General features: G+C 40.2%; 1 long non-coding RNA gene and 1 other non-coding gene across 2 annotated transcripts; one reads left to right on the top strand and one right to left on the bottom strand.

The window, feature by feature from the left end:
* Nucleotides 1-11,534: 11,534 nt before the first annotated feature.
* Nucleotides 11,535-13,152, top strand: LOC116577144. Its single transcript, XR_004280422.1, has 3 exons — nt 11,535-11,621; nt 12,268-12,349; nt 13,042-13,152. It is a non-coding gene; the product is annotated as an uncharacterized LOC116577144 (long non-coding RNA).
* A 6,816-nt stretch (nt 13,153-19,968) lies between these two features.
* On the bottom strand, nt 19,969-20,098 carry LOC116578608. Its single transcript, XR_004280975.1, has one exon. It is a non-coding gene; the product is annotated as a small nucleolar RNA SNORA32 (small nucleolar RNA).
* Nucleotides 20,099-23,690: the final 3,592 nt, after the last annotated feature.

Raw genomic sequence — 23,690 nt, forward strand, 5'->3', positions numbered from 1 at the left:
GAGTTCTTTCTAAATGTATAGCTCTGATTACATCTATGCATTAACGAACACCCAAGATGCTCTCCCCTCCCGTTCTAGACAGGATGGTTTAATTGCACCGCTGCGATCAAAAAAGATGACACAAGTCCATCAACTCATCTTACACCTGACGTGTTTTCCTCTGGCAAACATAATTTCACCAGCATTTTATTAGTGGTTAACAGTGTTTAACTCCTATCACTGAAATTCATTCTTTTCTTTTCTTTTTTTTTTTTTTTTTTCTTTTTTTTGTCTCTCACCAAGCCAGGGAAATTAGAGTTTTCAGCTCACACACACTTCCAGAAAACACTCTTTCATACTATAGATCACGACTTTGCCTGGAAAGCCCACAATTTAATTTTTGGATTAGCCACACTAATCATCTCCTTGAGAATCAGATGCCCCATTGCCAAATTGTACCAACAGAGAGAAGGCACATTCAGCTTTTGGAGAAATTCTAAGTAATTCCAAGCAGCTAGCAGTAAGCAGTATATGCACTAGCTAAGTGTTTCATCTGGAGTTTAACAATCTCAAGTGCTGTTGGGTGTTGAGCAGTTTCTTACCTTTCTGGATGGGCTTCTGCTTCATTTTTTTTTTTTTTGGAAGATTACTGTTATACACAAATGAAATCCTACAAATCATTCAGCACAATTTGTCATCTTAGCCCATAAAACCTTAATGTTATTAATGTTAGTGTTCTTATTATGATTTATCCAAAGATGTGATGTCTCTGATATGAAGCTTCTGAATTCTGTTCTCTGTGCTGTAGACTGATGGGCTATCCCCCTTTTGTCTTTTCCTCAAGTAAACTGACAAGAATTTGGCAAAGTTCCAAGTGGGTAAAGCCCACTCTATCAGAGGGCAGTGGTGGGAAGGACGTATAGCTTTGGGATGGAGGTCTTCCTTAAAATGTCCATGACTACCCACATTAGTTATGGCACTAAGTGACTTCCAAAAACCTGAGTTTACACATCAGATACCAAATTGCAACAGCTGCCAGGGATGGTATTTGAACAAGTATCTACTGAGAAATGACTAGAATGTTCTTTGCCTTTCCATAAAGGGAATCTTGTTAAGTGAATTGGATAACTCTTGGGGGTATAATAAGACTTGGCAAATCAGTGCCCTTCTGGAGAACATAATCATGCCTTCTGGAGCTATACCGCAGGCACTCAATTACTTAGAGGGATTCTCGGGCTCCCAGCCCATCAACTCTTGGATGGTGTTTCAGGAGTCACGAGGGTTGCCTATCTGAGCGCTGCAAAGGGTGAATGTCCTACGTCCAGACTTTAAAATGGGTAACACGTAATGCTCTGAAATTATTCCAATCATCCTCTGGTCTAGCCGTTGCCTGAATTCTGTAGAAACACATATATAAGGAGACGTGGAATCTGCAGTGCTTTCTAAGTCATGAAATTTCCCCCAAGTTACGTGTACTTTGGCAAAATGTGTTTCTGTAGGACTAGCTGCCGTACTAAAAAGATAATGTATTAGAAATAGGGTAGCACAGGGAAAATAATCATCATGTTATGTGTATAGTGTCCAGTGGCCCACAAAACCCTTGCGTATAGGAGTTCCTTGATTCTTTATCTTGGATTGTATGCCCGCTGACTTGCCAAGACCGCACAGCCAATAAATGTAAATCATGTCTTGATCTAGGACTCCTGACTTCTACATTCACTGTGCTTCATAATACCCCATATTTACCTAAGCTGTAAGTTATGTCACCCACAGAATTATAAGTTAAAGAATCCTACATAATTGGATCTTCATTTGTTTACTAATAAGTGTTTTTCAGCACACAGTATGTGCCAGTTTCAAATATCTCTCTTCCCCAGTTCCTCGCTCTCTACCTGCCAGTCCCATACACTCCATTCTTTTGGCCACACTGTTCAGTGCTCTAACGGTCCTGAAACTTCATTGTATGGGAAAGAGCTTTGGAGTGCTTAATAAACTACAGGTGTCTGGGACTTCATGCCCAGGAGGCTGTGATCCAGGCAGTCCAATACTGTATCCTGAGCAACCTGGAACTCAACTGTGATCCCAGCAGCTACCCTAGGTTTCTCGTCCTTGTAGATACCTAAACTTGCCCTTTTAACATGACCACCATTCAACGCTCTATGCTCCTGTCCTTCAACAAGGCAAACCTGCAGGGTGCCTGGGTGGCTCAGTGGGTCAAAGCCTCTGCTTTCGGCTCAGGTCATGATCCCAGAGTCCTGAGATTGAGCCTCATATCGGGCTCCCTGGTTGGCAGGGAGCCTGCTTCCTTTCCTCTCTCTCTGCCTTCCTCTCTGCCTACTTGTGATCTCTGTCTGTCAAATAAATAAATAAATAATCTTAAAAAAAAATGCAAACCTGTAAACCTGGATCCTCCCCTCTCACTTCTTTCCACCTGACTTCCTCCTCCTCCTTCATCTCTATTCTAATATCCTAACAGAAAACACCTCCTGAGAAAGACAAATCCAGTCTCCACCTATTGCAAGCAAAACTCTCTGGTCAGTGTCATAGCTTATTCACTCTATCATAGTTCATTTATTATTGACTTCAGAGCACCTTCCCTTAGGAGTGGATCCTCGCTTCCCCTGGGCTTTCACCAGCTTCACCTTAAGGGGAGGATATCCGAGGATTTCTTTCTAGGTTCTGTTGGAAGATCCGTAGAATATGGAACCTTTATTAGGCATTACACCCAACTCAGAGATGCAACCTTAACCCTTGCACCACCCAAATCCTGGTACAAAGCATCCCAAACTAGAGACCTGCCACCTATGAGAAGTATAGACTAATTTTTTTCAAAGGCGCCAGAATGTCCTTCTAGTTTCCTTCCATGTTGAACCTTTAGTCATTCAGCTGAGATCACAGGTCCTTCCTTTATCTGTCTGTTCTGCCGGACGGTAATGAAAAAATGTTGAATGTGCATCTAATGGACTGAAAGGACTGATGCTCCTTCTGCAGGTTACGGTTCTTATAATTGTCGGTCTGTGGTTCATCACAGTTGGCGTAAGTAACAACTCCACTTTATTGACTAGAGGGTTTTAGAGTCCTATTACTATATTGCTGGTCTTAGGACATCCCAACATGGGCTGTGAGCACCTTCATGCCCATTGCATCATAGCCCAGCCCTTGTCTGACATAGTGAATTGGAGATCTCACTAGATTTTTGCCCTCTGAGGCTCTTTGGGACCTTACTAATGACATCTGATGATTGAGCTGTGAGGTGCTCTACCTCTCTGACTTTGGCTCTACTCTACAGACTACAATCCTGTTTTCAATATCCCCCTAAGAAGATATGACTTCACAGAACAACCTGTAGCAGGCCAAATATCATCAATTTCCTCCTTTAGATACCCCTTACATTAGAGATTCTGGCAATTTTTTAAAAGATTTTATTTATTTATTTGACAGAGATCACAAGTAGGCAGAGAGGCAGGCAGAGAGAGAGAGAGGGAAGCAGGTTCCTTGCTGAGAGAGAGCCCAATGTGTGGCTCAATCCCAGGACCCTGAGATCATGACCTGAGCTGAAGGCAGAGGCTTAACCCACTGAGCCACCCAGGTGCCCTGAGATTCTGGCAATTTTTATGGGATCCTGCTTTAGACCCAATTTAGCCTCTTTGAGTCCTACCTTTACCAGATTTCCCTTCTTTCCAAGTACCTAAAGTCCAAGAATCCTCCTCTAATTATACTGAATTTTGAGATAAATCATCTTTCTCCTACATCATCAGTAGATAGTAGATACCATCAAATTTTTACTAAAGATCAGCAAGTCACTCAAGTCTGATCTCTTCCCTGCAGAAATGGTGGGCTGAGAGTTTGGCCCAGCCTCATGTTCCTAAAGCTAGGATGGCAGTACATTGGGTTGGCTGATCATGGTTAAGAAATACAGAGCAAAGGGCAAGTTAATTTATAGCCCAAGTGTGTGGGTGAACTGTAAAGGCAGGGTAAGTCTAAATCCTCTAGTGAGGAGGAACGAGTGAAATGCCAGAAAGGCATCTGAACCACACATTTGGCTAAAACAAATTGAGTTGCAACCTGGGGGTGAAACGGTGGGTTTAGAAGAGTGAATTTCAAAGGCAGAGCAGAAAGTTCTAGGAAGCTGCAAAGCCCAGAAGGTGTCAGCCTTTTATAGAGAGCTCAAGGCTGCACCTATGATATGGGAGGCAAAATTCAAGCACGAAGACCAGCTGGAAGAGTGTTGGATTGCTCTGCTGTCAAAGAAACACCCAATTGTTCTAGAGCTCTTGGTTACTTGCCCAAACTGACTTATTTCAGCTCAACAAAATTTACCCCTGGCTAGGTGTACTTGAAGAACTCATGGAGTATTCTGGATTGAGTAAAGAACTTTAATATTTGGTTAAGCTATAACTTTGTAACTTTCTGGTACTTTGGTAGTGATATACTAGTATTTTTTAACGTTCTTGTGAACATTATAGCTAGTTTTATTCTCCTCATTTGAGTTGAATGCATTGAACACATCTGAACAAATTATTTTCTCTAACATATTGACTTCCTGTCCTCTTGAAAAATATATCAACAACCAGCAAAGAATTAAAATGTAGGAGCCATTAATCTCAAGAGAGACCAGGCATACATTTCTCTCTTTCCCCTTATGCTTCCCTCAAGGGACTTCAACCTGAGAGTTAGGTAGACATTAGTCTGTGTATGGCTTAATTGTTCTTTGGTTGACAGAGTCTACCTATCCTGCAGGAACAAGTTTTCTTCATGGCTGTGTGACCCATCCTAATTTTACTAGTTAAGACGAGTGGCTTTCTAGCCCAAATAAGCCCTTTACTCTTTGCAAAGATCATATATTATTGATCACTATAACCTCTTGGGGTGTTTTTCTAATAGATGTATCTCACACCCCCAAAATGAAAACCCAAGGGAAAAAAATCTATCAATAAGCATTACACTCATGTACTTCGTAGCCTATTAAATTAATTATCCTAAGAAAAACATCATTAGCAAAAACAATAATACAAAAATGCAGGGGGGGATCCTTAGGGAAAAATCGATCCAGGAAAATGAGTGTATTAGTTTCCTATTGCTGTTATCACAAAACACCACACACAAAATGGCTTAAAACAATAAGTGTATTGTTGTATTGTAAGCCACTTTGTGTGTGGTATTTTGTGATAAGAGCAATAGGTGGTCTACATGACTCTCACTACTCAATTCAGGCAGGATTCACTGTAATGCTCCCTTTAATGTGCAAAACTCCTTTTCATTATAAAGTGAACAACACAAAATTATTTTTTTTCACTATTCATTCCAGTTTCAGATGATCTTCAGTTCTCTTTTGTTCTGTGCTGGGTCTTAATAAATGATATTACTTTTGTAAATTAAAAGCTATAAATGTATTTTTCAAGAGTCTTATTCAACTGAGTTAGCATCTAATGTTTCAATTCTTTTCCCAAAGTGTATCACATAAGACTTTAATGATGTTAAATATAATGCATGTGTAATACTGAAACCTAAGAGGACTTAGTAATATTACCCTTTGTAGACCCAACAATAATAAACCCTATTGTAGAACAAATATCATCCACTCTACAGTCTGTAACTTTAAGGAAAAACCTAAGGAACTCGAGCTGTGGATGATCCCAGATATTTGCAATGCTTGGAGGATGAAAAATCAGCCTTTCAACTTCACTGATGTTCTTTTCTGAAGAGCGATGATAAACCTGAATCTGATGAATCCAAATGAGGTCTACGACCCTATCCCCCTTTGGGTACCATTTATGAGCCTCTCCTACCCTTGCTATTACTTTTCCCCTCAACCTTGGCTGGCAGTGAGATCAATAATGTAGCTCAGAGCTATGGTGAGAAAATCTCTCCTACACAAATTCTATGTAAAATTTTGGAAAATTAAGAATCTAATAACTTATGTTTGGGCTGTGTCAAAATGTCCCCATATCAACATGGGGACAGCATGCCAGTCTTGGAAAGAACCGTGTATCCCTTTTCATTTTCATTATATAGCCCCCATTTGCCACAGTGCAAGGTACACAGGAAGTATACAACATATACTTGGGTTCATATATATCATGCTTACATTGTTGCAAATTATTTGGCATTACTGGGCCATATGATACATTAGATAGTAGGGTGAGTACATTCTGCTGCAAGGCATGAGCCTGAAGATTTCAGTTCTAAGATTCCCTAGATCCTATCTTTCAGGATTTGGTGCTTTATACTGAAAGTAATTAAAAGCCAGAAGGGATTTGTAAGCAAGGAATCCCACAGAAAGGCAGTTAATAAATTTGATGGGGGTAGGGGGAAGAATGACCATAAACCCACATTTCAGACAATTCCAATCCCCCCCCAAACTGCAAACATATGATATCTAAATTCAGATTTTTAGAATATGTGCCATAACAAAGAATTACTGATATTCTTTGTAGACTATGTCCTTAACTGCATTTCACTGAAATAAATCAGTCATTAGGTGCTGGGGGACAGGAGTGTCAGGTTAATCAACCCATTATCTAATTACACTATAACCTCTCTCCCTGCACTGAACCTTGTTAATGAGAATAATCAGTAGGTTTGAATCCATGTAAAAGCAGAAAGAGTAGGAAAAAAATGTGTCTGTATATGTTTGTGTATTTCTGGCTCAGAAAGATCTATCTGAGGCAGAAGGAGGAAATAGAACTAAGGGTTAATGTTAAATTCTTATGCCTATTTCATGTTGACTGATGATTATTAACACAACTATTATAAGTATAGTATAAACACAATCTAATTTTAACTGATTTTTACAGACGAGTTTTTCCCTAGTAGCTTTAAATCCGATTACATTTTACTCTTCAAAGTCAGTGTTTGATCCACTATGGATAATAAATTAACTTCTATTTACATTAAAATCTGCAGGGCCTGTTACATACAAATGCTATTTCTTCCCTATTAATGCAAAGAAGGTGAGCCCTTGCCCTGGGCATCATCCAAAATGAATTGAATGGGCAACAAAAATCTGAATATTATAATTAATAATTGCAGGAAAGAAAGAAGAACTTCATTTAAGTCTTTGACTATCTGGTGGAGGGTGGGGTCATATAGAGGTGTTCTGATACAAGAAAAATATTAATTCATTTAAGCCTGCCCCCCCCCACCTAGTCAGAGTACAGTGCTACTTCTCAAATGTGTAGATTCAGGACATCAAAGTCTGATCAGGAAGCTATGCAGACCTCTATTCTCGCTCATGTACTGCTGGTGGTTCAGTCGTAGATCTCAATATTCCAAAGAACAGCCAGACTCCTGTTGTATCATCAACAATCATTTTGCTTTTAAAAATAGATCCATGCCAGGGCACCTGGGTGGCTCAGTGGGTTAAAGCCTCTGCCTTTATCTCAGGTCTTGGTCCCAGAGTCCTGGGATCGAGTCCCCATCGGGCTCTCTGCTCAGCGGGGAGCCTGCTCCCCACCCCTGCCTTTGCTACTTGTGATCTCTGTTTGTCAAATAAGTAAATAAATAAAATCTTTAATAAATATATATATATATATATATATCCATCCATGCCTAGGCCAGAGATGCAATAATGAAGAATCTGACATAACCCAAATCTTGCCTCTGCTGGGAGATGATGTGTGTCTGTAGCAGAAGCAAGACTGGAGGAGGGTAGAGACCATGCACAAGAAGTGCCCAAGTGTCTTATTATAAAGGAGAGCCAGTAAAATTAATAAGTCAGGAAATGACAGATGCTGGAGAGGATGCAGAGAAAGGGGAACTCTCCTACAATGTTGGTGGAAATGCAAGCTTGTGCAACCACTCTGGAAATCAGTATGAAGGTTCCTCAAAAACCTGAAAACAAAGCTACCCTATGACCCAGCAATCACACTATCAGGTATTTACCCTAAAGATACAAATGGGGGCACCTGGGTGGCTCAGTGGGTTAAAGCCTCTGCCTTCAGCTCAGGTCATAATCCCAGGGTCCTGGGATCGAGCCCCCTATCGGTCTCTCTGCCCAGCAGAGAGCCTGCTTCCTCCTCTCTCTCTCTGCCTGCCTCTCTGCCTACTTGTGATCTCTTTCAAATAAATAAATAAAATCTTAAAAAAAAAAAAGAGAGATACAAATGTAGTGATCTGAAGGGCACGTGCACCCGAATGTTTATAGCAGCAATGTCCACAACAGCCAAACTATAGAAAGAACCTAGATGTCCATCAACAGATGAAGGGATAAAGAAGGTGTGGTATATATATACAACGGAATGCTATGCAGCCATCAAAAGAAATGAAATTTTGCCATTTGCGACGACATGGATGGAACTAGAGGGTATTATGTTTAGCAAAATAAGTCAATCGGAGAAAGACAACTATCATGTGATCTCCCTGATATGAGGAAGTGGAGATGCAACATGGGGGCTTGGTGGTTAGGAAAAGAAGAAATGAAACAAGATGAGATCGGGAGGGAGACAAACCGTAAGAGACTCTTCATGTCACAAAACAAACTGAGGGTGGCCGGGGAAAGGGGGGGTAGGGAGAGGGTCGTGGTATTATGGACTTTGGGGAGGGTATGTGCTATGGTGAGTGCTGCGAAGTGTGCAAACCTGGTGATTCACAGACCTGTACCCCTGGGGCTAACAATACATTATACGTTTATTAAAAAAAAAAAAAAAAAAAAAAACTATGTAGTAATGTTGACAGTGGCCATCCTAGTCCAAGGGCAAATCTTGCAAATTTTTGAAATTCATATGTTGTTTAGTGTAAATTTTTCCATAGGTCTCCTTTAATAAATTGTTGTTGAGTGTTATTAAAAATAATAATAATAAAATAAAGGAGAGCAAGCCCACTAGTGCATGGATTGCTTTAGCCTAAAAAGGAAAATACGAGAACAAGCTGTTTTTAATAATGGTCATTCTTGTACTCAGCTAACGGATGAGAATGGGACATATATCTGTGCATTTTTATATATTTCAATTCACGTCTAGTCCCGATCACTGACATTAGAATGCACCACAATCCAGCCTGCTGGAAAATTTGGAGCATGATCTTCCTTCTTCTCTGACTTAAGATTTGCCATTGAGATTTCCTCTTTTCTCACTGTTACCCAAATTACCCAGTTGGGAGCAAAAACACCTTCTTGTCGATGTAGGTTTCCCCAGCTGGATGAAACTGGATCTCTTGGAGGAAGACCATTAGAATCTCAGGACAATCATGTAGAGCTTTTGAGGGTTAAATGATCAAGGTACAACAGGATTTAATGAAATTAAATCTATGTGTTGGCTGAAATGGCTTAATACCATATGGGGCATTAGATGAACAGAAAGCTTTGATTAAAGAAAAAGAAAAAAAAGAATTCCAAGATCAAGTCTTGCCCAGCAGTTCCACCTGTTGATGTATAATTTCCTGCTTGTATGGCTGTCTATACTGCCAATGTCTTTATTTCAGCATCACATGGCAATCAACAGTAGTTTAAAATTTTAACCGATTCCATTAATTTTGATGGCCGCCGTTTGATGTAAAGACCAAAAAAGAAACATGTCAATCTCTTAGAGATACTTGATCAGCCACAACACAAAGATGGCATGAGTTCAGTTGCAACAGTAGCAAAAATATGTAGTGGAGAAATGTGGCCCGTGTTTCCAGGAGCACATGCCAGGAGGAGAGGAGGTCCCCAAGGTCTCTTTCTGCAAAGAAGTTCATGTTCTCACCATTAACTGGGGAATAGTTTACAAAGAAAACCAAAAGGAAGAGGGGAATGCGTCTACTTTAGGATACTTCACTTTTTTTCCAGTCCCTAAGGAGACTTCAAGTAATTGACTACTTTCAGATTTTTGTCTTCCTGAAAAATGGGGATCATTCTGTGCGATTCTGAGTTCTGCAAAGAGGCTTTCTCTATAGATAGCATAAAGGTAAGCAGGATCAGTCTTGAGTTGGGTTTCTGATACAGGTCAAAAAGCCGTGGCTCTCCTAGAAGGAAGTAAAGAAATTACCGGTATATTTTATTACGTATGCCTAGGAGTTTAGAGCACAGTGTGGACATTTTGTACTTCTGACTGCTTGGAGTTTAAAGAGCACCAGAGTTCTTAATCAGCATGAAGAGATTGTCAGAAGCTGTCACTGCTCTGAAACAAGGTAGCATCAGAGAACCCGCATGGCCACTCACCTGTATCAGGTTATAGCTCAAGTAGAATAAGATGATGAACCAGATTCCCTGAACTAATAATGAAAAAGAGCTAGCTTGCTTCTGTGCCCAGTCATGCCTGACTTGTGTAAAAAAAAAGAATTAGCGTCCCTATTAGTCTTTCTCTAATTTCCGGAAAGAGGGAGACCTCTTGCAATGGACACATTAAGGATTCAGTCATGGTAGGAATCATGGTGAAAATGATCCTATTGATATGTTCTGAGAACTGTGGGCACAAGGTAGACCACGTCTTCTTTCAGTGTTTGGTGGTTGTTTTTTTTTTTTTTTTTTTGGTCTGTTTTTCTGTTTAACTTTTCTTATCCCCTCATTGGTTATCTTTTTAAGTTTCCAGTTGTTCTCTCAAAGCATACAACCACAAAAGTGACAAGATTAAAGAACAAGAAAGCAGAACAGCAAGTCCATTTTTCATCTGTGTCCCTATTGAAATACCACAGTACTTCCTGTAACAAGTTGAACGAGCTAGTTCGTGTCCACGGAATTTCTAGTGCTTTGGGTTAGAAACACTAAATCAAAAAGTGATTTCCTTTCAGTGGTGATAATTAAATAACTTTACAAGAGGGAGCTTTCTAATGGAAGAAGACAGCAGGAGGTGAATCTTTTGTCCATCTCAGGTGGCTAACATGACAACAATGTTTGTCCCATCTCTGAGAAGGCAGAGACTGTCATCCTTGTTAGATACACTTTGGGTTTAAATCTTCAAAACTTATGGACAATCTGCTTATTACTTAGTAGGCAAACTATAAAAGAGAAAGCAAATAGGTATAGAGATTTTTATTTGGTTAATCATCTATGGTGAATTACCTATTCAATTGAATAGTGAACTTAAAAAAAATATATTATCTTTTGAAACAAGTCAATGAAATTCATTATCCTACCCTGCAGAAAATCTTAAAATTAAAATCAGGACACATGTGTAGATGAAGAAATGCCGTTTCTGAGTAAGAGAAGTTGGCTAAGAAATACAATTTTGCTGAAGTTTGGGCGTGCTCCTGGCTTATTTGAAAACATTCAGGTCCACTTGAAAATATTCTTTTTTTTTCTTTTTTTGTAAAGATTTTATTTATTTATTTGACAGATAGAGATCACAAGTAGGCAGAAAGGCAGAGAGAGAGAGAGAGGGAAGCAGGTTCCCCTCTGAGCAGAGAGCCCAATGCGGGGCTTGATCCCAGGACCCTGAGATCATGACCTGAGCCGAAGGCAGAGGCTTTAACCCACTGAGCCACCCAGGCATCCCCACTTGAAAATGTTCTATCCTGAAACATCTACATCAGCGGATGCCACAGTCGCAGGATTATATGGACCCTCACGACTAGACCACGAGGCTACAGATCTGGCCTTGGCAAACCACAGTGCACGGGCCAATTCTGAGCTGCCACCTGTTTCTGCAAATAAAGTTTGCTGGAAAAAAGCTCCAGTCATTTGTGGAGATGTTCCCTGCAGCTGCTTTAGCACTACGATGCCAGAGGTGAGTGGTTAGTGCCGAGAATATGCACGGTCTAAAATATTCACAATCGAGAGCCCTTTCCACAGGGTGGGCACATCTTTCCGTAGGGTGCTGGCTGTTGCAGCACACAATTTACTCTTTGTCTTCTCCCTGGGCAGGGAGGACGGCAGAGAAACCCTCATGTCTGCGTGTGGATACATGCCGCAGACAGATGCGTGGATTAGTCCCTCCGCTTAGACACGCGTTGGCGTCACAGATAAAATCGGTTTACTGTCACAGATTTCCTTTCTTCCTGCAGTCCCTAATTCACCTATTCATGCTGTTCCACAAAGGGAGGTTCTTCGTATAATAAATTGCCTATAGAATAAGTGGTCCTCGTTTAGATGAGTGACTTGATTTGCATGTTTACCCTGAGCTAGGAACATGGTGTGTTTATGCAGACAGTATGTTTTTGTGTGTTGTGAACAAGCTGGGCGTCCTAGGAGACTTTAGATCATAGCGAATCAGGAATTGTGGTCCAAAACAGAGGTCCCAGATTCCCAAAGTCGGGACCGCCATCTACTGTTCTTCAGACACAGCACGTCACTCAAGGCCAGCAAAATTAGGTAATGGTTGATTCTGCCTTTAGTATTTTTTCTTTTATTTCTTTTATTATTTTTTCTTTAAGCTCTGTGACCAATGTGGGCCTTGAACTCACAACCTTGACATCTACATTGGGAGGACTTCACTCTCTCCACGATTTTATCATCGTGAGTATTACTGAAACTGTTGAGCCTTATTATACATTCTGTAATTAAACAGTACCGATTCCACCTGCTCTGTGGCAAGCCTGAGAATGGCTGTGGATAAGTGAGAGTGTGAAGCTGTCATTCAGGTTAGATCCCCAGTGAACACAGAGGGAGAGGAGAGGCGGTTTTGGGTGCCCGTGATGATGGTTCATTCAAGAATAGTTGGGCTTTGTTTTGTTTTTAATGGGCATGAAAGGTTTGTAAGTGATTATCTCATGTAGACTCTATCTTAACTCTGTGAGGGATGATGTGGGCAAAGATCAGCATTACTGTTGTCGGTTCATGGGATTCACTTAACTCACCAACAATTCAGAGTGAAACTGAAAAGAATCCAACTAATATGGGGGAAAATTCACAGCTCAGAATCTAAGAGATTATGTCCAGTCTGCAGAATGACATGGTTAAATGATGTCCCGAATTCCTATAGCAAGGAATTGGCTCAGCTGAGATTAGAACCCAGGCAATAGGACATAGGAACGTGCAAGGCTGATGTCTACATGGACTCCAAATAGCACACATCTGTGTGGAACTACTACTGGTTATTCATATACAAACCCCCTTTATTAGTTTTGGCTCTCTCCAGGCATGGCAGGCAGGGCACTGAAGACAGAACCTTCAGCAAGGCATTAACCATGACACATTTACTTATTTAGTTACTTCTACCCTACCACAACTCTGATGGTTCTTGGAAGAAAAAAGAACTGGGTGCTACCAGACACGTAGCAGGAAGTCCTGATATACGTCAGAGGAAGTAAATTTTCAGGTACGCCTGCAAGGATGACTAGGAGTTTTGAGGAAGGTTGAGAGGAGGAAGATGTGTGGATACCAAAAGAACATTCCAGGCAGAGGGGGCAGGAAGTATGAACACAACGGACATAAATAATCATGGCGAACACTCAACCATTCTCCCTGAATTCAAGCTCTACCCAACCCTGGTTCCCCAGTTCTTGACATACATTCTTCCTCTGGCCTCTGTATTTCCTTCTGTCTCTTCCTTGTAATCATTTGTCCGTCTCCCCATAGTTTCCTTTTCCACTGCTCCTTTCTTAATGTGGTTGATCCTCAAGGCTCTGTCCTTGGACTGATTTGTCCCTGGCTTTGAATTCTTCGATTGTATCATCCACTCCATGGATTTAATGACCAACTATATAGTAAGAACCAAGTCTTCCTACCTAACTCTTATTCTTCTGAGAGCCAGTCCTGTGTGGCTGGCTACAAGTGAATGGTTCTCCTTCCAAGTGTTACAGGTATATTAACCACCCTTTGGTCCCAAGGAAACCCTTATGATCCCCCCCAAACTGTTCTTGTTCACTGTTCGGTATAAACTGACTTCACCAGAAACTCAAGTAAAATTTTTTGCAACTTCTTTTCTGTAAACAGGTTTTTTTTTTTTTCTTTTCCTCCATTAATGGAGTTCTGTTAATTTTGCTTTTCAAGCTTCTCTCAAGCTTCTTTCTTTCCACTCCTATTGTCATTCCCATGTAGTGTTTCCCCCGTGACAACTGCATCACCCCTTGCTGGTCATCCTCCACAAAAGTCAGAATAATCTACCAAGAATGCAAGTCTGGGTGTCATTCCATATTTACACTTCCACGGCCCTTAGGATGAGATGGGGGCTCACAGGTCTCCATTCTGATTCCCACCTTTCATGACTTCAGTCCCATTTCTTGTCCTGCCTACATCCCACGGATTCTCAACCACTTATCAGACTGTGCCCTTGACTGTCTTCTACCCATTTTCCATGTTCTGGATTTGACCTCAGAACATCTTCTGGTACCCTGTTATAGGTTAGTACCCTACCTTGTTACCCTGTACTAATTATGGTTCCATAGCTTTGTTAATTCCATCCCCAACACCGCATTCCTCACACTTTATAAAACCGTTTATTTAATTATTTGTGAATACAGGATACCTGTGAATACAGTTTATCATTACAACTACGTCATCTAGCATGGTGCCTAGCAAATAGTAACCACATTATCAACACTTGTTCATTGCAAGAAATGAATGCCATCACCTGGAGGGTCCCATAACTGTAATGTCACAATAACATGAGATTTTGGATGAAAGACCAGCTTAAACCTTGGGTTCGTCACTTACTTTCTGTATTGGTTTTGACATGTTACTTCTCTGAACCTCAAACTTAATATGTTTAATAAGTTATAATGTCCAACTTCTAAGGTTGTTATAAAAATTAAAGAGGTCTGAAAATGACTGGGGATATATACGTGGCTAACAAATGGGAGCTTTTAGCTGATTAATTTAGTTTCTTAGGAAGTGGAATGTCCATCAAATGCCTAGGAGTTTGGAGAGCACTGGTGTGGTCTGGCATGGCATACTCCTTTCCTAGCTGCTTAATTTCTTGACCTCTTAATTTTAAATTTGATTTTCTGTAATACCCTGTCCAACCTTCCAAGGCAAATCCACCCATAGGGAGTCATAGTAGATCCTACAGATGATTCTTACATAGAACTTACTTCACGGTTAGAAGTGCCTTTTCCTGGGGTGGGGGAAAGGGGAATCCTTTTTCCTGATTAGTCACAACAGTTAAAAATAGTTAGAAAATAATGACAGTTTTCGATTGCTGCTATAACAGATGGCCATACATTTGATACTTGAAAGCAAATCAAACTTAATATTTTATAGTTTTGGAGATCAGAAGTCTTGAAATATGGCTTACTGGGCAAATCCACTGCATCAAACAACACTTGGGTTCCTTCTGAAAGCCCTAGGGGAGAACTATTTTTTCACTTTTTCTGGTTTCTAAGATGCCCACATTCCTCGGTTCATAGTCTCCCCCCACCCTCCTTTTTTTTTTTTTAATTTTTTTATTTCTTTTCAGCATAACAGTATTCATTGTTTTTGCACCACACCCAGTGCTCCATGCAATCCGTGCCCTCCCTAATACCCATGACCTGGTTCCCCCAACCTCTCACCCCCCACCCCTTCAAAGCCCTCAGATAGTCTCCCCTTTAGACTTCAAAATCCATAATGGCCAATCAAAGCTTTCTTCTACTATATCCTTTTGACATTGACTTTTCTTCCTTCTACATTTAAGGATCTTATGATTCCATTAGGCTCATGTGAATGATCCATGATAATGACCCTCTCTTATATTCATTTCATTAGTAACCTGAATTCCCTGGGCAACTTAAATTCACCTTGACCACACATGGAAACATAGTAACAGGTTCCAGGGGTCAGGGTGTGGCTATCTTTGGGAGGATGTGGGTCTGCCTACCACAGCCACTCTGGCAGGCACTATACTAAGGGCTTTGTAAGTCCAGTTAATGCTCCCAAATGTACTATGAGATATTATTAATCCATTTTATGAATAAGGAAATGGAAGCTTTGCAAGGCTTATTTTCTCACCAGTCACATCTGGCCACTGGCAGAACAGGATTCTGAGCCTCTTTCTACTACCTGCCATTGAGTTTTGAATGAGGTCCTGAAAGTTCTCGGGCAGGACCCTGTTTCTCTAGTCTCCTTAACAGGCTCTGGTTTCAGAGGTTTATCTGGTTCAAACTGTGAAATGAATATATCTGTGTAGACACTCAGCAGGTCACCTGGGATACATTTTACTCACTCGGTTCTGCAGCAGCAACACTGGGGAAACTAAACATTCAAGTCAGCTCCCGCTTTCAGGAAGAAATAGGAACATCCCTTGTACAGAGATCCAAAAAATCAAATCTGTAACTTGTGAAAAGGGAAGTAGTTTTAAAGCTTGTAAATGGACTTGTTTTGGTTACATATACTGCTACCCTGAAAAGACCCCTATTTCATTTCTTTCTTAATGTCAGCAGGATATTGGAAGATTTCTTCTATAGGAATGAAATTACTCCTCTCCTATATACTGAATTCTTTAGTAAATGTCATTGGTATGTATTTCAATGTGGTTGACTCATTTATGGAGGTGTTGAAACCCTGCATTTCATGAATCAGATGTTACTGTGTTAATATCTATGGCAATAAAATTCTAGGTCTGGAAATTTAAAAACACAGGAACAAGATCTAAATCAGTTTTTACTGAGTGACATCTTATAAGCAATCCAAATTCTGTTTAATAAACCCCTGTATGTTTTTATGGGTCAAGTAATGCTAAGTTCTAATCTCACACCTACTAGGTAATTCCACAAATGAAACCAAGTTTGAAAAGTTCAGAGGTAAACAGGCAGAATTAAAACTTCCCCTCTCCCACCCAATTCATTAAGATTTCTGTTCTAATTCCTTTATCAAATACTTCCTTTCCCATGGTGCAGATATGATGCTAAAAGCTTTGAAGATAAACTTTGTTTTAGTCCATATTTCCTGTTACCCTTGAGGTTTAGGGGCTGTAGTAAGGTAAAGAGAAGAAAGGGAGTGAGCTCACAATTATTCTAAAGGACTTAAAGACAGGTTTAATCTTGGCTCCAATCAAGTTAACCCAGTAGAATGATATTAAAATACTTTTTTTTTCCATTTCTTTCATAGGAAAAAAGAAAGAAAGAATGTCTCCTTGCACTGGAAAATATACAAGTCCTCTTGGGATAACAAACATAATTCATTTTCACTCAGGCAACCGGTGAGATCACTTCCCGGTTGCTGAGCTTATAGGTTATTGAAACCACTGGGGTTTTGTTAAAAATAGCCTTCTAATAAATCTGCCCCTTCTTTTAACTAGGATAATGGTGATAACTTTCTTATGGGTTATTTCCTTCCTTTTAGGGCAACTTTTAAAAAAATTCCCAATAATGCATATGCCATGTAGAGTTGAAGGACCCTGAGATATCCTGCTGTATCGATTTCTGAGCATTCATGAGTAGAAGTGTTAAGTAATTTAAGTGTAGTGACAGGGACTAAGTCAAGACCGTGCCTTCTCGCCTTTGAGTAGGTTTAAGCTTTTCTAAAATGCTGGACCATCATGAGCTAAACCAATCTCTTTAAAACCTGTCCGTGGTCCTGGGATCCTGTCCTGCATGGGGCTCCGTGCTCAGCAGGGAGTCTGCTTCTCCCTCTCCCTCTCCTTCTGTGCTCTTTCTCTCTCTCTCAAATGAATGAATAAAATCTTTATTAAAAAAAGAAAAAGACCACATCTTCCTTATCCATTCGTCCGTTGAAGGGCATCTTGGTTCTTTCCACAGCTTGGCGACCATTGCTGCTATAAACATTGGGGTACAGATGGCCCTTCTTTTCACTACATCTGTATCTTTGGGGTAAATCCCCAGTAGTGCAATTTCAGGGTCATAGGGAAGCTCTATTTTTAATTTCTTGAGGAATCTCCACACTGTTCTCCAAAGTGGCTGCACCAACTTGCATTCCCACCAACAGTGTAAGAGGGTTCCCCTTTCTCCACATCCCCCTTCAACGGATGAGTGGATAAGGAAGATGTGGTCCATATACACTATGGAGTATTATGTCTCCATCAGAAAGGACGAATACCCAACTTTTGTAGCAACATGGACGGGACTAGAGGAGATTATGCTGAGTGAAATAAGTCAAGCAGAGAGAGTCAATTATCATATGGTTTCATTTATTTGTGGAGCATAACAAATAGCATGGAGGACAAGGGGAGTTAGAGAGGAGAAGGGAGTTGGGGGAAATTGGAAGGGGATGTGAACCATGAGAGACTGTGGACTCTGAAAAACAATCTGAGGGTTTTGAAGTGGCAGGGGGGTGGGAGCTTGGGGTACCAGGTGGTGGGTATTGGAGAGGACATGGATTGCATGGAGCACTGGTTGTGGTGCATAAACAATGAATACTGTTACGCTGAAAATAAATTAAAATATATATATTATATACCTTTAAGTGTGATTAAAAAAAAAAAAGAAAATCTACAGTGTATTTTTAACCTGGTTTCATTGTTAAGACAAGGTGCTACCCATGCAATGTAAGGGTTTGAAATATTTTTAAATGACTATAAATGAATATTTTATGTTACCAACCTGAACTAATTTAATCTGCTAAAGTAATTAACAAAAAAAAAAAAGAAAAGAAAAAGAACCATCATAAGGCTCAGTGTTAATCATGATAAACTCAAAAGAAGCTATGTCCAACTGTTAATTTTATCAGATTTATTTTGCATTCAGTAATTTAATGTTAATGAAGTAGACTTATTCCACTGAATTAATATTAATAATTTAAATATTTGTTTTTCCATTCTTATCTGTATAAAACTATTACATTTTCTTTGATTTACAGTAATAGAAAAATTTAATTCACAGTAACTCCATACCTAGATTTGTGTTTGTGCTTAAAACACAGAAAATGGTATAATAAATAATTTTTAAAAAAACAATAGCAACAACAACAATGACAAACCTATCTGAAAGGGAAAAAAGCCATCTTCCCACATATTTTCAGGCCAAATGTAAGGGTTGCCCTCATTTTACACTGTAGGGATCTTCTAAAAATTTTGTTAAGACAAAAGTAAATTCAAGCATCCTATAAGAGCATCAGGGCCAGCACTTTCTTAGAGACAGGTGGTAAAATTGAAAGTTGATTTCTAAGGCAAAATCACTGGAGTCCTTCTTTTTAGGTAAATGTTGCAGTGAGAGCATTACGATAAGGCACTGGGCAGGAAGTCATAGTTCCTGGATCTAGCTCCTGGGAATGCCTCTCCCATATTAGGGACTTGAATAATGGTTAACCCTCCTGACCTTTCAGTTTATTCATCAGTAAAAAGTGAATAATAGGGCTTCCTGGGTGGCTCAGTGGGTTAAGCCTCTGCCTTCAGCTCAGGTCATGATCTCAGGGTCCTGGGATCAAGTTCCGCATCAGGCTTTCTGCTAGGCAGGAAGCCTGCTTCCTCCTCCGTCTCTCTCTCTCTCTCTCCCTCTCTGCCTACTTGTGATCTCTCTCTGTCAAATAAATAAAATCTTTTTTAAAAAAGTGAATAATATTACCAACCTCAGTCTTTGTGAGACTTAATACATTCATTTAATGTGAATTGAACAAGCAATAAAGTAGTAGTAGTAGAAAGTAAGCTTCCTGGAGTTCATTCAGTGCATGGGGCAGATCTGTGACCTAGAATGACTAGAAGTGTGCCTAGATAGCGATCTTCTCTGGCCCCAGGGACGCCTGAATGGCCAGACAACTTGCCTTTGGCCTCAAGCAGCAGCATCTTTTCTTTCTTTTTCTTTTCTTTCTTTATTTATTTAAAGCCAATACATTTTTATTTAAAGTTTTTACATGTGATTCCTTCCACTGCCAGTCACTGCTCATCACCATAGTTCCTCCAAAGTTAGAATCATAATCTTCAAAACAGCCCTTTTAAAAAGAACTTGATCAATCCATAGTTGTCACTGTCACTCCTGTATAACAGGAACATAAAGTAAGGTTCCATTTCCAGAGATGATCATGTAAACTGAAGCCAACCTCCCTCTACCAAATCTATTATATTACAAGTTGCATGGTTATTAACAATACGGGAGGAGTTAGCAAAATACATCTCTTAGAGATCTAGGCATGCACTGTTCAGTATACCAGCCATGTATGTTCAGATGAGAATCTGAAATATGGACATTACCAAATCACATATGGCTTATGTTACAATTTATACTGGACAGGCTAATCTAGACAATGGGAATAGAACAGAGTTGGTAAAATGTTCCCAATAGGCTGAATGCTAGCAAAGTAGCCGAAAGAAAGAAAACCTAGTGGGAAATTTTTTTTTTTAATGGTCATGTCCACAGCAAATGAGAAACTCCATTCTCAAAGCCTTGGTAATGACCACAGCAGCATCTTTTCAATCACATGTTTGGCACAAATACCTATTTATATACCATTGATGCACAAATATCATTTATATACCCAAACCCATCCTCCATGTTCCAAGACACAGAAAGGACTGAGAAGCGTAACTAATACATAATCAATTGAGTTTAATTTATTGCAATTCATTTTAGAGCTCAGGAGGTGTAAATATCACAGGGAACCTAAATAAATTGGCCAATGTCACACAAGCAAATAAGAAGCATCACTGCCATTTGACTCTAGGTTTATGTGACTGTGATGGTTACTTTTTCAGTGTCCACCTGACTGAGCTAAGGGATGTCCAGGTAGCTGGTGAACATCATTTCTGGGTGTCGAAGAGGGTTTTCAGAAGAGATCAGCAATTCAATCTGTGCACTGGGTGAAGTTCTGTCCTCACCAGAGTCAGTGGGCCTCATCAGCTCACTGAAGGCCCAAAAGAACAAAAAGGTTAAAGGAAGGGTAGAGGCTTACTTTCTCTTCTTGAGCTGGGATGTTCCTCTTCTCCTGGCCTCCTGCACGAGTTTCTGATTCTCGGGTCTTTGAATTCCAGAGCTTACTTCGGTAGCCCTTCTGATCTCAGACTAGGAGTTGTATCACTGGTTCCCTTAGTTCTTAGGCCCTCGTACTAGGACTGAAAGATACCACTGGCTTTCCTGGCTTTCCAGCAGCTGGTGAGACTTCTTGGTCTCATAACCATGTGAGTCACTTCCTATTAAAAAAAAAAAAAAATCTGTGTATATCTTATTGGGTCTGTTTCTCTGAAGAACCTTCACACACTGAAGCCTACACTCTTATTCACTGAATTCAATCGTGATTGTCATTAGTAATATTTAGTCCTAATTAGTAATAACTGCAGTTCCCTGTTGATTCACAAATTGACCGGGTACACAGAGGGCAAGGAGAGACTGAAGAAAGAGACCACCACTCCACAAGGGCAGGTAGCAGATTTAAGAAGCAAGTGCACTTATGTAAGGGTCTTGTCGGGGGTGGCCGCAAGACAAGCAGACCTCTGCACCCACCCACCAAGTCACAAAAGCTTCCGTAGAAGGCTTAACTGGGTTCAGTCATGTTGAGACCATCTGGACAGGATTCAACACCTTACTCTCAGTACTGTTCTTGGAACAGCTCCCACTGCAGAAATGGTAGGTGGAGCATAAATCCTAAGGATAGGGGAGGGGATGATGGGCAGCCGATTAACCAGGTCTAGCTCCTGAGTCAACCAACAGTCACGTCCTCCCAGTGACCTCCTCCGACATTCACCCCATTTTAAGGAACATGATAGGATTTCACCTTCTTGCACTCTTGAGGTTAGGGGTGGCCTGTGATGTGCTTTGACCAATTAAAGATAAGTGACATGATTCAGTTCTTGGTAGAGGTTTCAAGAGCCTCCTTTCTCACTGTGGCAGTGACTAATGAAGCCCCGTCAAGATGATGACTCTGCCAATCCAAGTGTCAGTAGAACAGACCATAGTGAGGAAAGCCATCTTATGCAGTACATGTCATGGGAGCTACAAATACACTTTGGTTTTGTTAATACATGAAGGTTTGGAGGTTTATAGCCACAGCATAACCCAGTCTCTCTTGACACAATGAGGCTGCTGCTAAATAGCTAGTAAACTGTTTGCGATGTGCTGTGAAATTGCCTGTTGGAGGCTGGAAGAGACCCTCATCTGTTATGCTGGGTGAATTTTGTAGTTTTAGATACTCCCACTATGGCTGATTTTAAGCTATTTACATGAGAGCACTGAATGTAGACTTGAAGTCTAATGGACAAAGAAAGATGAACAGAGGGGATGGGAAGGAAAAATAAGATAAAAACAGAGATGGGGGCAAACCATAAGGACTCTTAACAATAGGTAACAGTGGGGCGCCTGGGTGGCTCAGTGAGGTAAGCCTCTGCCTTTGGCTCAGATCATGATCTCAGAGTCCTGGGATCAAGCCCTGAATCTGGCTCTCTGCTCAGCAGGGAACCTGCTTTCCCTTCTCTCTCTTGCCTGCCTCTCTGCCTACTTGTGATTTTTCTATCTTTCAAATAAATAAACAAAATCTTAAAAACAAACAAATAAACAAAAAAGTAGGAAACAAATTGAGGGTTGCCAGAAGGGAAGTGGGTAGGGGAAGATGGGGTAAATGGTGATGGGCATTAAGGAGGGCACTTGTTGTAATGAGCCCTGTTTATTAATATGCAAGTGATGAATCAATAAATTCTACCCTGGAACTAATACTACACTATATGTTAACTAACCAGAATTTAAATAAGATCTTGAAAAAAAAAAAGAAAGAAAGAAAGAAAGAAAGAGAAAGAAGGAAGGAAGGAAGAAAGGAAGGAAGGAAAGGGGAAAGAAAGAAAGAAACCAAATGGACAAAATTAGCTCTGGCAAGCCAGTAGGAGGCTAGCTCTCATATACCACTTCTCAGGGTATTTGGTTGTAGATGACTCCATACTTCTTTGAGTTCGCAGCCCAGAGAAGCAACATTGAATGGGATATTGAGGAGAGATGCATATGTGTTCTATTTTATCAAGAATGTAATGGCCAAAGTAAATATCTTTTCCTAAGTACAAATCTTTCTTCATCTGAAATCCTTGCCACAGGGCTACCAACAGCTACATGACTGTTGGAGTCAATGTCAATTCTAAGCCATAAGATTCACTTTTTGAAAGAGGCATCAATCCTAAATTTAGATGGGTCCATCAGAAACATACAGTACAATGATGTATACTGGAACACTTATATGTGTTTTCATTTCACCAAATCCTCCTTTGGATCCATCCAACATCCTTCTGACAGTCTCTTCCAAACAATAAGATTCTGAAATAATTTTAGCGTTGGTGGGGATATTACAAGGAAACACTCAAAGATACATGATGACTATATATAGTCCTTTGTGGCCAAAACGAGTAGGTGTTTATCAAGCCTATTCTATTTTTCTGGACACTAGAAGACTACATTTTCCAGCCTCTCTTGTGGCAGCTTTGAAACTAAAGAAGAGGTGATGTATACCACATCCAGATTTGGTCATGCATGATTTTCCTTGCTGTTTATTTCCTTCCTTCTTTCATTGGCTAATGACAAGGGACCAACGAAGGACTCCAAATAGACCCTAGAAGGTAGTGGTACCACCAGAGGAGAAAAGCCAGAATTCTTAGGTCACTGGTGTAAGCCCAGCTGCTAAATGCTGACTGGACTTTCCATTGAGTTATTCTGTGTTGTAGCAGCTAGTGTTAATTACTCTGATTGATATCTCTTCTTATCCAGGTATCTTATTATATTTATGTGGCACTAAAAGCATATTATTTTGGATTTTTATATGCATGAAGAAATTGGAGCACAGACTATTTCAGTGAAACAATCAGATAAGCCAAAACACAATTTAGATTATCTAAGCAGAAACAGAGGGAACCCAGGAAAAATATGACCTGGCTTTTTCCCGAGAATTACGATTACCGAAGATAGAAATGAATAAATCGTTTCATGCATCTTCCAAGTAGAGGAGTTGAGGTATTTCCTCCCTCTCCATTCTTAACTTTTAAAAGATAGCTGTGGAGCTTCATAACAGGAAGCTATTTTTA

This window comes from Mustela erminea, chromosome 18, assembly GCF_009829155.1.
Source record: "Mustela erminea isolate mMusErm1 chromosome 18, mMusErm1.Pri, whole genome shotgun sequence".
NCBI classification, from domain to species: Eukaryota; Metazoa; Chordata; class Mammalia; order Carnivora; family Mustelidae; genus Mustela; species Mustela erminea.